Source organism: Vipera ursinii (genome assembly GCF_947247035.1).
Source record: "Vipera ursinii genome assembly, chromosome: 1".
In the NCBI taxonomy this organism is placed as follows: Eukaryota; Metazoa; Chordata; class Lepidosauria; order Squamata; family Viperidae; genus Vipera; species Vipera ursinii.
This window is the reverse complement of record NC_139512.1, coordinates 15,666,426-15,678,768: the sequence shown is the minus strand read 5'-3', so window position 1 is coordinate 15,678,768 and position 12,343 is coordinate 15,666,426.

Genomic DNA, 12,343 nt, shown 5'->3' with positions numbered 1-12,343 from the left:
GGCTGCTGCTTGGATACAGCCGGGCTGCCCGAGGGTGGCATCGCTCGCCCGGCTGCTGTTTTCCTTTGCTTTGGGCTCTGCCGCCTCTGCACCGCTGTCCCAGGAGGCCACAGTGCCATCCTGGCAGCGGGGCTGCACACCTGCGGCTCTTCTGGCCCGCCTGGCTCAGAGGAGAGGCAGCCACTGCAGCGGAGGAGGAGGAGGAGGAGGTTGCTCAAAGTTTCCTTGGCTGGGCCATGATTGATGGGGAGGCTCTGTCTTCAGCCCCCTTGCCTCAGTCCTCTCCTTTCCTTCCTTCCATCCATCTTTCCTTCCTGTCTTTCCATCTTCCCTCCCTCCCTTTCTTTCTTCCTACCTTCCTTCTTCCCATTCTATCCCTGCCTCCCTTCCCCCTCCTCTTAACTTTCTCTCTCCTTCCCTTTTCATCTGCTTAACTTTCTTTCGTTTTACTTCCATTTCCCTATCTTTGAAATTCCCATGTGGGCCGAAGGCATACTTTGAATTGTCAGCGTCCACACGTTAGTTCCCCCCGCCCAAAAAAAACCCAGTTAAGAGTCCTGCAGGACCAAGAGGGGGGGGGGATGACTTTAAATAAGACGCCCCGCTCAGCGGTTGCCCCCCGCCCCTTCCCCCCTCCCTCCGTGGCCCCTTGGAGATGACGCTCCTCTCCTTGGTCCATCCGTCCCTTGGTCCTCCGGTCGGGAGGAGATCCCAGCGAGCGTCCGAGCCAGGCAGAGCCGTCCTGGTGTCCACAAAGCCAAGGCCCATCGAGGCTGGCAGACCAGGAGCCCTGGGCCTTGCAGCGGGTTCCCACCTCAGAAATTCAAGCCCACGGCTTGCTGGAAGCCACCTGATCTCCGTTGAACGTGGAGCAACCTCACCTGACCTCATTGGCCACTGCCCTAAAATGGCGGCGGCAGCAGCAGCCACCACCACCCAGAGGTGCCGGGCTGAATCCTACCCAGTCTTCTGGAGCAAGACACACACTTTAAAAAAAAAAAGCTGTCTTAACTGGCGGTTTTGTCCAGCCGTCGGTACAGTTCCAGCGGGGTCGTACAGAAGACCACCTCAGAATCTCCCAGCTCGCTCTTACCACCACCAACCCCCAAATTCATAGCCAAACGGAAGCCTTCCCTTCCCTACGAGTTCCGTATCAGTCCCCGTTGAACGTGGCTCATATCTGCGGAAAAGGAGGCCGGGTCCCACAACCGCGGCTGAAGTTGGATAGAGCCGAGAGTAATGGGATTGGAAGGGACCTCGGTTGGTCTTCTAGCTGCTCAAGGCAGGAGATCTTGTAACCACCCAGGTAAAATTATTGTCCGGTCTGGGTGTTTTGTTTTGTTTGTTTTAACCTGTCAGGGGCTGCCCCAAAGAAGAGGGAGTCAAGCTCTTCTCCAAAGCGCCCGAAGGCAGGACAAGAAGCAACGGATGGAAACTAGTCAAGGAGAGAAGCAACCTGGAACTAAGGAGAAACTTCCTGACAGTGAGGACAATTCACCAGTGGAACTACCTGCCTCCAAAAGCGGTGAATGCTCCAACACAGGAAGTTTTTAAGAAGAGACTGGACAGCCATTTGTCTGAAATGGTATAGGGTTTCCTGCCTGAGCAGAGGGTTGGACTAGAAGACCTCTAAGATCCCTTCCAATTCTATTATTATTATGGAGCTACCCACAAGCCCCAAGAGGTCAAATTTGCAGGACCTGCCTCCTGCTTAAGCTGCTATACATCCCGCTCCCAGGAAATCCAAGGTGGGAAAAGGGTTTCGTTTCTTGTCGCTCAGGTTGAAGCTTTTTCTGGTGGAACCTGCAGCCCACCCCACCCTCCCCTTTCAACATTTCATTTTGAGGAAGGAAAGGGAGCACGGGGGGGGGGGGGGTTGGCCTGGCTAGCTAAATTTGGGCTGACTTTGGAGGGAAAAAGGATGCAACAGTGGCTAGCGGCCAACTCGGAGAAGGAAGTCGGGAGGAACGATTCAGGGCCTGGCGGGAAATTCACATTTCTCTCTTGCGCTGCTGGTTTGAGTTTCGGATGTGCTGGGTGTCCCAAGTAAAAAATAAAATAAATGATTGTATTGTAAAAAAAAAAAAGGGAGGGGGTGTTTCAGCTATATCAAAGTCAATCAAAGTAAAGGTCTCCCTTTTAAAGCTTATTGCAGGGGTCTCCAAACTTGGTCACTCTTTAAGACTTGTGGACTTCAACTCCCAGAATATCCAGCTGGAGAATTCTGGGAATCGGAAGTCCACAAGTCTTTATAACCAGCCCAGGTTTGGAGGCCCTAGCTGCATTTGAATGCTTCAAAGGCATCCAGGCCCATGGCTGCTGTCCTCCTCTGTTGCAGCTAAGAGCGCCTGGAATATGGAGCATGACGCATGTGTGTGTGTGTGCGTATGTGCATCGTTGCGGGCGTTTTCATTCCTCTTTTTTTTCCTTACCCTGCTGGAGAGCGATGAGAGAGAGAGAAGGTGGATTCTCCCCAGGAACAGTAAAAAAAAAATGCAAAGAAAACTTTAAAATCTTTTTAGGTAATCCTGGCAGGCCGGGTTGGGTTCTCCAACAGTTTGAGGTGGTGAATTACCAGCTCTGTCCATTTTTATGCGGGTCTCTCTGCAAATCAACCCCCCAGAGCGTCAATTCTCCTATTGCGACACAACAGCTTGACATTTTGGACCCTACACCCCTGCGAGGTGGCCCGTAAGAATTCGCAGCGTGACGGCAGGAGGCTCTGTGGCGCATGGCTCTCTTGTCTGGTTCTCCCCCTTTTCTCCCCCCCTCCCCCCCCAGCTGCTACTGTAATTCTCTCTGGCTCCCCTGTGCAAACGCACTTTGCTCCGATTGGGGGGGAGGGAACTCCTGCAGATTTGAATGTACCCTATTCGGCGTTTTGAGTTGCAAAGCGGTCCCGGGATCACTCGGTCCAAAATGGCACTGCTTTCTTTTTTTTTTCTTTTTAATTATTATTATTTTCGACAGAACCCATATTTGAAACAGTGAAGCTTTTAGCTGGGACGGGAGGGAAACGGGTTTCGTGCACCCAAGGATGTCTTCTTTGTTTCTCTGCCTCTATTTAAACTATTTTTAAACAAGAAAAAAAAATTTAACTTAGTAAAATGTTTGACAGTTCAGTATGTTTTTGCTCTAGTTTTGTTTTTTTAAAATTTGTTTGGGGGTATTTTGTTTTTTTGGCTTTAGTTGTTTAGGGGTGTTTTAAGGAGAATGTGTTCAGCATTATGATGGTGCAATTTTTTTTAAGGAAATATTTTCATCATGGGGAGATAAAATAAATGGCACTTTACATTACAGCATTGTGCTTCCTTTTTTTTTTTTAAAGTGTAACCAGGTCATCGTGGGGGATGAATTATTTCCTCTCTCGTTTCCAAGAAAGCTTTGCAAAGGCACCCTTATGGGTCTCAATAGCTCAGTTTATTCCCACGAATCATGGCAGGTGGTCCTCAACTTACAACAGTTCATTTAGTGACCAAAGTTAAAATGACACCGGAAAAAGTGACCACGTCTCACACTTAACGACTGCTGCGGCATCCCCGTGGTCATGTGATCAAAATTCAGACACTTGGCAACGTAACTCATATTTACAAAGGTTGCATGTCCCGTGTGTGTGTGTGTGCGTGTGCATGCATGTGATCCCCTTTTGCGATTTGACCAGCATAGTTAAATGGGGAAGCCAGCTTTGCTTAACAACCGTACTAAATCACTTAACTGCAAGTAAAGTCATAAAATGAAGCAAAGCCCACCTCACTTAACAATAGAAATTTTGGACTCCTTTGTCTTCCTAGGTCGAAGGCTACCTGTCCAATGCTGTAAATTGTAAAGCTTAAAAAAAAGGCATAAAATGGTTTCTATTGGGACAAAGAAATCCTCCTCCAGTGATTCCATCGCCGTAAAGATATGTTTACGCATCTTCAAGTCATTTGTTCATTTATTCGTTCATTCGATTTTTACAGCCTCCCAACTCAGCCAAGTGGCTCTGGTTAAGTTCATTATATTAGGATGCCTTTGAAGGAGAATTTTAGGTTTTTAATGGTAAGACTAGGCTGGGCTGCAAAACCAAGCAGGGGTGGGAGACCACCATGTAATGCAGAGTCTAGGCGTTACAGGGACCCAGAAAAACATCCTGGGAAAAAATGGCAAACCAATCGCCCCTCCATTTTTTTTTTTAGTCTTGTTCCATGTTATTTATATTTTTAAGGCCAATTCTGTCAGGACTATAGAAGGAAAAAAAAAGGCAGGTTTAAGAACTCATTTAAGCAAAATTCAGGAGGAGGCTGGTTTCATATGGGTCTCTGATGATGTCCTGCAGAGAGGCCCGCTTTGTAAGTCCCGTCAAGTGACATTTTAATTGACAGGACTCAGAATCTTTGTTTCGTTTGGGTCCCTGTAATCCCTTAATTTGGAGTGCGACTGGAGCCGAGCGTTTGCTGGCCAGTTGCCCTTCCTGATGCCTACGCGGGGTGCACAGCAGATATTTTCTCTCTGCGCCCTGCCGCTACCTAGGATTGAACTCTCAACCTTCCGAATGGGAGGCGAGCGTGTTCACCACTAGGCCACCCTGCCGCTCTGACCGGACCCAAAATACTTGCCTGATTAAGCAAAACGGAAGAAAGTAGATAAGATAACCTTTATTGTCTTTTTTTTTTTACTGCGGGCGTGACGGCTCACGTCAAACGTGAAAGTTAGGTGCCCGCTCTCAAAGTGTAACATACATGACACACAGCTGAAACATACTACGTAAAACATATGTATAGACCCACACCCCTACATATACATAACAAATAACTCTTAAACACTGTCCATCTTGAATATATAACAGAAGGAGGAATCCTGAGAATTCACAAGGTAAATTGCTGTATGGAATCAAACTATGGCTGAATCTGGATGTTCTGCTGCGGATACCACAAAGCCCCCCTCCTCCCAGAAGGGAACAAGGAAAACAGGTTGTGAAGAGGATGTGTAGTTTCCCAGATACTCATACGGACCGAGTTCAAACAACGCTCCTGTGCTATGTCCCGGATGGGAGGGAGGGAACTGCCAATGATCCTTTCGGCCATTCTCAGCTACAGTAAACAGGCTGGTCCTGTATCTGGAATAGGGACAACCAGCACTTCCAAGAACTGGTAACCAGCTTAGTAGCTCCCAATGCCGATGGTCTTCCGGGACACAAATGCTGCCTACTCTTAGGAGGACTCGTGAGTGACTGAGTTCAGGCTGCACACCAAAGAGCAACAACTCCTATGTAGTCCAAATTAAGCTAGCAGGAATGGCCAACACCCTAAATGACGGGCCTCAAGATCCAGAGGGATCTTGGTAGACTTGGAACACAACAAAATGAAATTCAGTGTAGGAGAGAAAAATAAAGTCTTACACTTAGGCAAGAAAAAACAGACACAGGACACAGACAGAGATTGGGTGAAACAGTGGACAATCAATTAAATAAGAGCCAACAGGGTGCGGCGGCAGCCAAAAAAAGCCAATGCAATCCTAAGTTTCATTAACAGGGATTCAATCAAGATCATGTGAGGAACTTAACACCACTCTATAAAGCCTTAGTAAGACCACACCTAGAATACTGCAACCAATTTTCGTCCCCACGCTATAAAAAAGATGTTGTGACTCTAGAAAAAGTGCACAGAAGAGCAACAAAGATGATTAGGGGACTGGAGGCTAAAACACATGAAGAACTGGGCACGGCTAGTCTAGTGAGGAGAAGGACCGGGGGAGACGTGATAGCAGCCTTCCAATACTGGAGGGGCTGCCCCAGAGAGGAGGGGGTCAACTTATTTTCCAAAGACCAGACAAGGAATGTTGTTGTTAGCTGCGGAAGTCGTGTCCGACCCATCGGGACCCTATGGACAGCGTTCCTCCAGACAAGGAATAATGGATGGGAATTGATCAAGGAGAGATTCAACCTGGAAATAAGGAGAAATTTGCTGACAGAACAATTAGCCAATGGAACAGAAGTTGTCTTCAAATCTTGTTGGTGCTACATCACTGGAGGCTTTCAAGAAGAGACTGGATTGCTGTCTGTCATCAAATGGGGCAAAACCCGCTGAACAAATTTCTTGCTGAGCCACCTACATTTGGGGCTGCGTCGTGGTTGTAAGTCGAGAACGGCTGCTACTGTGCATTTATAAAGGGTTATTTGAGTTATTTCTTAAATTGATTTGCAGAGCTGCCCCGTCTCATCCCCGTCAGGCTGGGTGACCCTAAACCCAGCAGATAAAAATAAATAAAAAACCCAACTATAAAATAAAATGGATGCACGTGATGTACAAACGGCTGAAGTTTTGCCTCCCTTCCCCCCTCCCAAAAAAAAAAAAGGGTTGGTGGGAGGCAGCCCCAAATCCCAAGCCTTCCTTCGGTTCTGCCGGTGGACATTTAACAAATCCTGATAAAATTGTCAGGGTCTCACAGCCAAGGGAAGCGATAAAAGTTGGCTTGAGAACGCACAAGGTCAGCCGACGTCAACAACTGCCTGTCCTGCTTTGCCCTCCCTCCCTCTCTTACTTTTCCCATCTGCCACTTCCTGAACGAGGCAAGGAGGGTGGGACGGCGGAAAAAAATTAAATGTCCTCAAGAAACCCCTGATCACTGTGTGGCGGGGTGGGGGGGCTGCTAAAGGGACGTTTCACTCATCCACGTCTTGCTGTAATCTGCCTACCAGCCAGTTTCTGGGGGAAAAACACAGACCAAGGTGAACTGGGATTTAGAAGCAGCCTGGAACTAAGAAGTTTCCTAACCGTGGGAGTCCCACCAGGCTCAAGGTCGACTCAGCCTTGAGAAAAGGAAAAGGAAAAGGAAGGAAAGGAAAAGGAAAAGGAAAGAAAGGGAAAGGAAAAGGAAGGAAAGGAAAGGAAAAGGAAAAAAAGGAAAAGGAAAAGGAAAAGGAAGGAAAGGAAAAGGAAAAGGAAGGAAAGGAAAAGGAAAGAAAGGAAAGGAAAAGGAAAAGGAAGGAAAGGAAAGGAAAGGAAAGGAAGGAAAGGAAAGGAAAGGAAAGGAAAGGAAAGGAAAGGAAAGGAAAGGAAAGGAAAGGGAGGAAAAGGAAAAGGAAAAGGAAAAAAAGGAAAGGAAAGGAAAGGAAAAGGAAAAGGAAGGAAAGGAAAGGAAAGGAAAGGAAAGGGAAGGGAAGGGAAGAAAAGGAAAAGGAAAAGGAAGAAAAGGAAGAAAAGGAAAAGGAAAAGGAAGGAAAGGAAAGGAAAAGGAAAAGGAAAAGGAAGGAAAGGAAAAGGAAAAGGAAGGAAAGGAAAAGGAAAAGGAAGGAAAGGAAAGAAAAGGAAAGGAAAATGAAAAGGAAGGAAAGGAAAAGGAAAAGGGAAGGAAAGGAAAAGGAAAAGGAAGGAAAGGAAAAGGAAAAGGAAAAGGAAAAGGAAGGAAAGGAAAAGGATAAGGAAGGAAAGGAAAAGGAAAAGGAAAAGGAAGGAAAGGAAAAGGAAAAGGGAAAGGAAAAGGAAGGAAAGGAAAAGGAAAAGGAAAAGGAAAGGAAAGGAAAGCCTTGGTGGAGCAGTGGGCTAATGCCTCCTTAAGTAACACCAGCTGCCTGCAATTAGTGCAGGTTGGAGTCCCACCAGGCTCAAGGTTGACTCAGCCTTCCATCCTTCCGAGGTAGGTAAAACGAGGACCCAGATTGTTGGGGGCAATTAAGCTGACTTTGTAATAATGCTGCTGGGGGGGGGCGTGAAAGCCCTAATAAAGCAGGCATATACATAGAATGAAGGCTACTGCTAAGCTTGTAAGCCGCCCTGAGTCTTCGGAGAAAGGGCGGGATATAAATGGGAATTAAAATAAATAAATAAAAATAATCGGTGGAACGGCTTGGCTCCAGAAATTGTGGCTGCTCCAACAGTGGAGGTTTTTAAGAAGAGACTGGACAGCCGTTTGTCTGAAACGGTGCGGGGGGAGGGGGGGTCTCCTGCCTGAGCAGGGGGTTGGACTAGAAGACCTCCGAAGTCCCTTCCAACTCTGTTATTCTGATGGGGGTTTCAAAAAACCAGGTTAACGGGGGATTTAGAAGCAACCTAGAACTGAAGAGAAAATTTCCTAACAGTGAGAGAGCAATGAAGCAGGGAAACAATTTGGCTTCCGAAGGTGTGGGTGCTCCAAAACTGGACGTTTTTAAGAAGAGACTGGACAGTTTCATGTAGCATTTGAATAAGTCTTCCTTTTTTTCTCCTCTTTTTTTTTCTTTTCTTTTTTTATATATCTTATATTAATAGTGTTTGTAGTTATCCTATATGAGCTAGAGAGAGATGGATCTTAGAGTTTATGGTTGTTAGCATATGAATGTTTATGATTGGTTTTTTTTTGGTTTTTTATACCTTGTACTTAGCTCTGGGAAGTCGGGGGGGGGAGGGGGGGGAGGGGTAGGGAGGGAGGGATAGGGGAGGGCTAGGGGGGATTGTTAAAGATAAAATGTATGATAAAACTTTTCAATAAAAAAAAGAAGAAGAGACTGGACAGCCGTTTGTCTGGAATGGGATAGGGTCTCCTGCTTGAGAAGGGGGTTGACTAGATGACCTCCAAGTTCCCTTCCAGGTCTTCTCTTCTCTTCTGTAATTCTATTTTATTCTGTCCTAGCTAAGAAATCGGCCCCATCGAGTCAACTGGATTTAGCCCATCATCCCCAAAACCCTGAGCAGGGGGTTGGACTAGATGACCACCTAGTTCCCTTCCAGCTCTTCTCTTCTCTTCTATAATTCTATTCTATTCTATCCTGTTTGAGAAATCGGCCCCATTGAGTCAACGGGATTTAGCCCCAGATCTGCCCCAGAACCCTGAGCAGGGGGTTGGACTAGATGACCTCCAAGTTCCCTTCCAACTCTTTTATTGTGTTTCTAAAAACTAGATCAACTGGGATTTGGGGGGGGGGAAGAAAAACGCAAGCACAAGACAACATTTTGTTTAGGGACTGACTGCCGGAAAGGAAAAGAAAATTTCTGACAGTTAGAACAATTAACCCATGGGACAACCTGCCTCCAGAAGTTGTGGGTGCTCCATCACTGGAGGTTTTCAAGAAGAGACTGGACAACCATTTGTCTGAATTGGTATAGGGTGTCCCGCTTGAGCAGAAGCTGGACTAGATCAAGGCTTTTCAACCAGTGGTACGGGTACCACCTGTGGTACATTGGCACCTGGCAGGTGGTATGCAACCATCCCAGAAAAGTAGCAGCGGGGGAGGGGAGGAACAGGCTTCGACTCAACCCTGACAAGACTGAGTGGCTGTGCGTACCGGCATCTCGGGATATTCAGGATATCCCACCCCTCACTATGGGGGGTGAGTCATTACCTCCTGTAGATAGGGCTCGCAACTTGGGAGTCCTCCTAGATTCACAACTCTCCTTAGAAGACCATATTGTAGCTGTGACTAGGGGGGCCTTCGCCCAGGTTTGCCTGGTGCGCCAGTTGCGGCCCTATCTAGACCGGGATGCCTTACGTACGGTCACTCATGCGCTCGTGACCTCTCATCTTGATTACTGCAACGCTCTCTACATGGGGCTACCCTTGAAGACCACTCGGAGGCTCCAACTGGTACAGAATGCAGCCGCGAGAGTTGTACTGGGAGTTTCCCGATACTCCCATGTTACATCTTTGCTCCGCGAGCTGCATTGGCTACCAGTTGTCTTCCGGGTGAGGTTCAAGGTGTTGGTTATGACCTACAAAGCCCTTCATGGCATGGGTCCGGAATACCTTGGGGAGCACCTGCAGCTGGCGTCAACTTCCCTCCGCCCAGTACGCTCCCACAGAGAGGGCCTCCTCAGGGTGCCACCGGTCAAAGAATGCCGACTGGTGGCCCCCAGGGGGAGGGCCTTCTCTGTGGGTGCACCGGATTTATGGAACCATCTTCCGGTTGAGCTCCGGATGGCGCCCGATCTCCGCTCCTTCCGGCGCGATCTTAAAACCCATCTCTTTAAACAAGCTGGCCTGGCCTGATGGGACGGGGTGGGATTTTTAATTAATGAATTTTAATCTTAAATTTGTATTAATTTTATGGGCATTGTTTAATTATGTTTTAATAATCTTAATTTTTGTATCTAGTTTTTTATGTATTGCCCTGTTCACCGCCCTGAGTCCCTAGGGAGAAGGGCGGTATATAAATTAAATTAATAAATAATAAATAAATAATAAATAAACCGGTGGCAGCACCGCACAAGGCTGAGCGAGAGACGGCTGGAGCTGCAGGGCTGTCAGGGCTGAGCAGAAGCGCCAGGATCAGCGCCAGGATCCAGCTGGAGCTCGGCACCGACCCCAGTGCTTCTGCTGAGCCCAGAAGAAGCGCCGATCAGCTGGAATGTTGCAGCATCTCCAGGGTCTTGTGGTTTACATTCAGACGCTTGGCAACTGATTCATATTTATGAGGGTCACAGTGTCCCAGGGTCATGTGAAGTGACCAAAACCTGCTGCAACCACCCAGCAGACGGGGAGGGGGGGGGGAAATAAAAACCAAACACCCCCCACCCCATCCCCACTGCCAATCCTCAACAGAAATGCTCACAACGATGAAAACCTCGGACAGGAGGAAGAGCGCCATCGGGCGGGCAGGTGTCTTGCTCGGCTGTGGCTTGGGGGGCACTTTTTCAGTGCCATTGTAACTTCGAACAGTCACTAACCGAACTGTTGTAAGTCGAGGACTACCTGTACTTCACTTTTTTTCTCTCTTTTTTTTTTTTGGTCATCAAGTTTTTGACCCTTTCCTAGGCGACTGGTGGTACTCGGATGTTTCCATATCCTAAAAGCGGTACAGTGGGTGAAAAGGTTGAAAAGCCCTGGACTAGATGACCTCCAAGATCCCTCCCAACTCGTTTATTTTGTTATTCTGCTTTTTTGGACCTTTCTCCTGGGTTTCTTGAAATGGAACAAGGCGCTTTTTTTTCTATCGCCAAATCCGTTAAAAACAAACACAAACTCCATTTTTGGATGCAAAGGACAACTGTCAACACAGCTGACAAACAGACAAGAAGGGGACAGAGGTTAAAAAAATTGTATTGGGTCAGCCCAAAGTATTCAGCCTGGGGTTTCGCTTTGGATCCACTTGGGAAATTGCCAAAAAGACGCTTGCTCCTGGGGAGGAAAGCCATGGCAAACCTAGACAGCACACTAAAAAGCAGAGACGTCACCCTGCCAACAAAAGTGCGTATAGCCAAGGCTATGGTATTCCCAGTTGCAATGTATGGCTGTGAAAGCTGGACCATAAGAAAGGCTGAGTGCCAAAGAATGGAGGCCTTTGAACTATGGTGCTGGAGAAGACTCCTGTGAGTCCCTTGGACTGCAAGGCGATCAAACCGGTCGGTCCTAGAGGAGATCAACCCTGACTGCTCTTTAGAAGGCCAGATCCTGAAGTGGAAACTCAAATCCTTTGGCCACCTAATGAGAAGGAAGGACTCACTGGAGAAGAGCCTAATGCTGGGAAAGGTGGAGGGCAAGAGAAGAAGGGGACGACAGAGAAGGAGGTGGCTGGATGGAGTCACTGAAGCAGTAGGTGTGAGCCTAAATGGACTCCAGAAGATGGTAGAGGACAGGAAGGCCTGAAGGAACATTGTCCATAGGGTTGCGATGGGTCGGACACGACTTTGCGACTAACAACAACAAGCGAAGGTAACTTCTTGTAAAAATAACAGAATTGGGAGGGACCTTAGAGATCTTCTAGTCCAACTCCTTGCTCAAGTAGAATATATTTCTCTCTCTCCCCCTCCCCCATTTTTAATTTCCGGTATCAACTCCCAAGTGGGCACGCATTAGGGGTAGTCCTTGACTTACAGTTATTCGTTTAGTGACTGTTGAACTTAATTAGTCGCCTTAGAGGTCTTCTAGTCCAACCCCCTGCTCAGGTAGGAGACCCTGTAGTGTTCAGGACAAATGGCTGTCCAGTCTCTTCTTAAAAACCTCCAGTGTTGGAGCATTCACCACTTCTGGAGGCAGGTTGTTCCACTGGTTAACTGTTCTCACTGCCAGGAAGTGTCTCCTTAATTCCAGTTTGCTTCTCTCCTTGAGTAGTTTTCACTCATTATTTTTTTTTGCCCTGCTTCTTCTTTGCGACAGCCCCTCAAATACCGGAACACTGCGATCCTGTCACCCCTACTTTTCATTAAAGTAGACATAACCAATCCCTGTAAGCATTCTTCATATTTTAGCCTCCTGTCCCAGCCTAATTGTCTTTTTTTTTGTTCTTCTCTGTACTGGTTCTAGAGTATAAAATATAGAATAACAAAGAGTTGGATGGGACCTTGGAGGTCATCTAGTCCAACCCCCTGCTCAGGCAGGAAACCCTGTAGCATTTCAGACAAATGATTGCCCAATCTCTTCTTTAAAACTTCCATTGTTGGAGCATTCACAACTT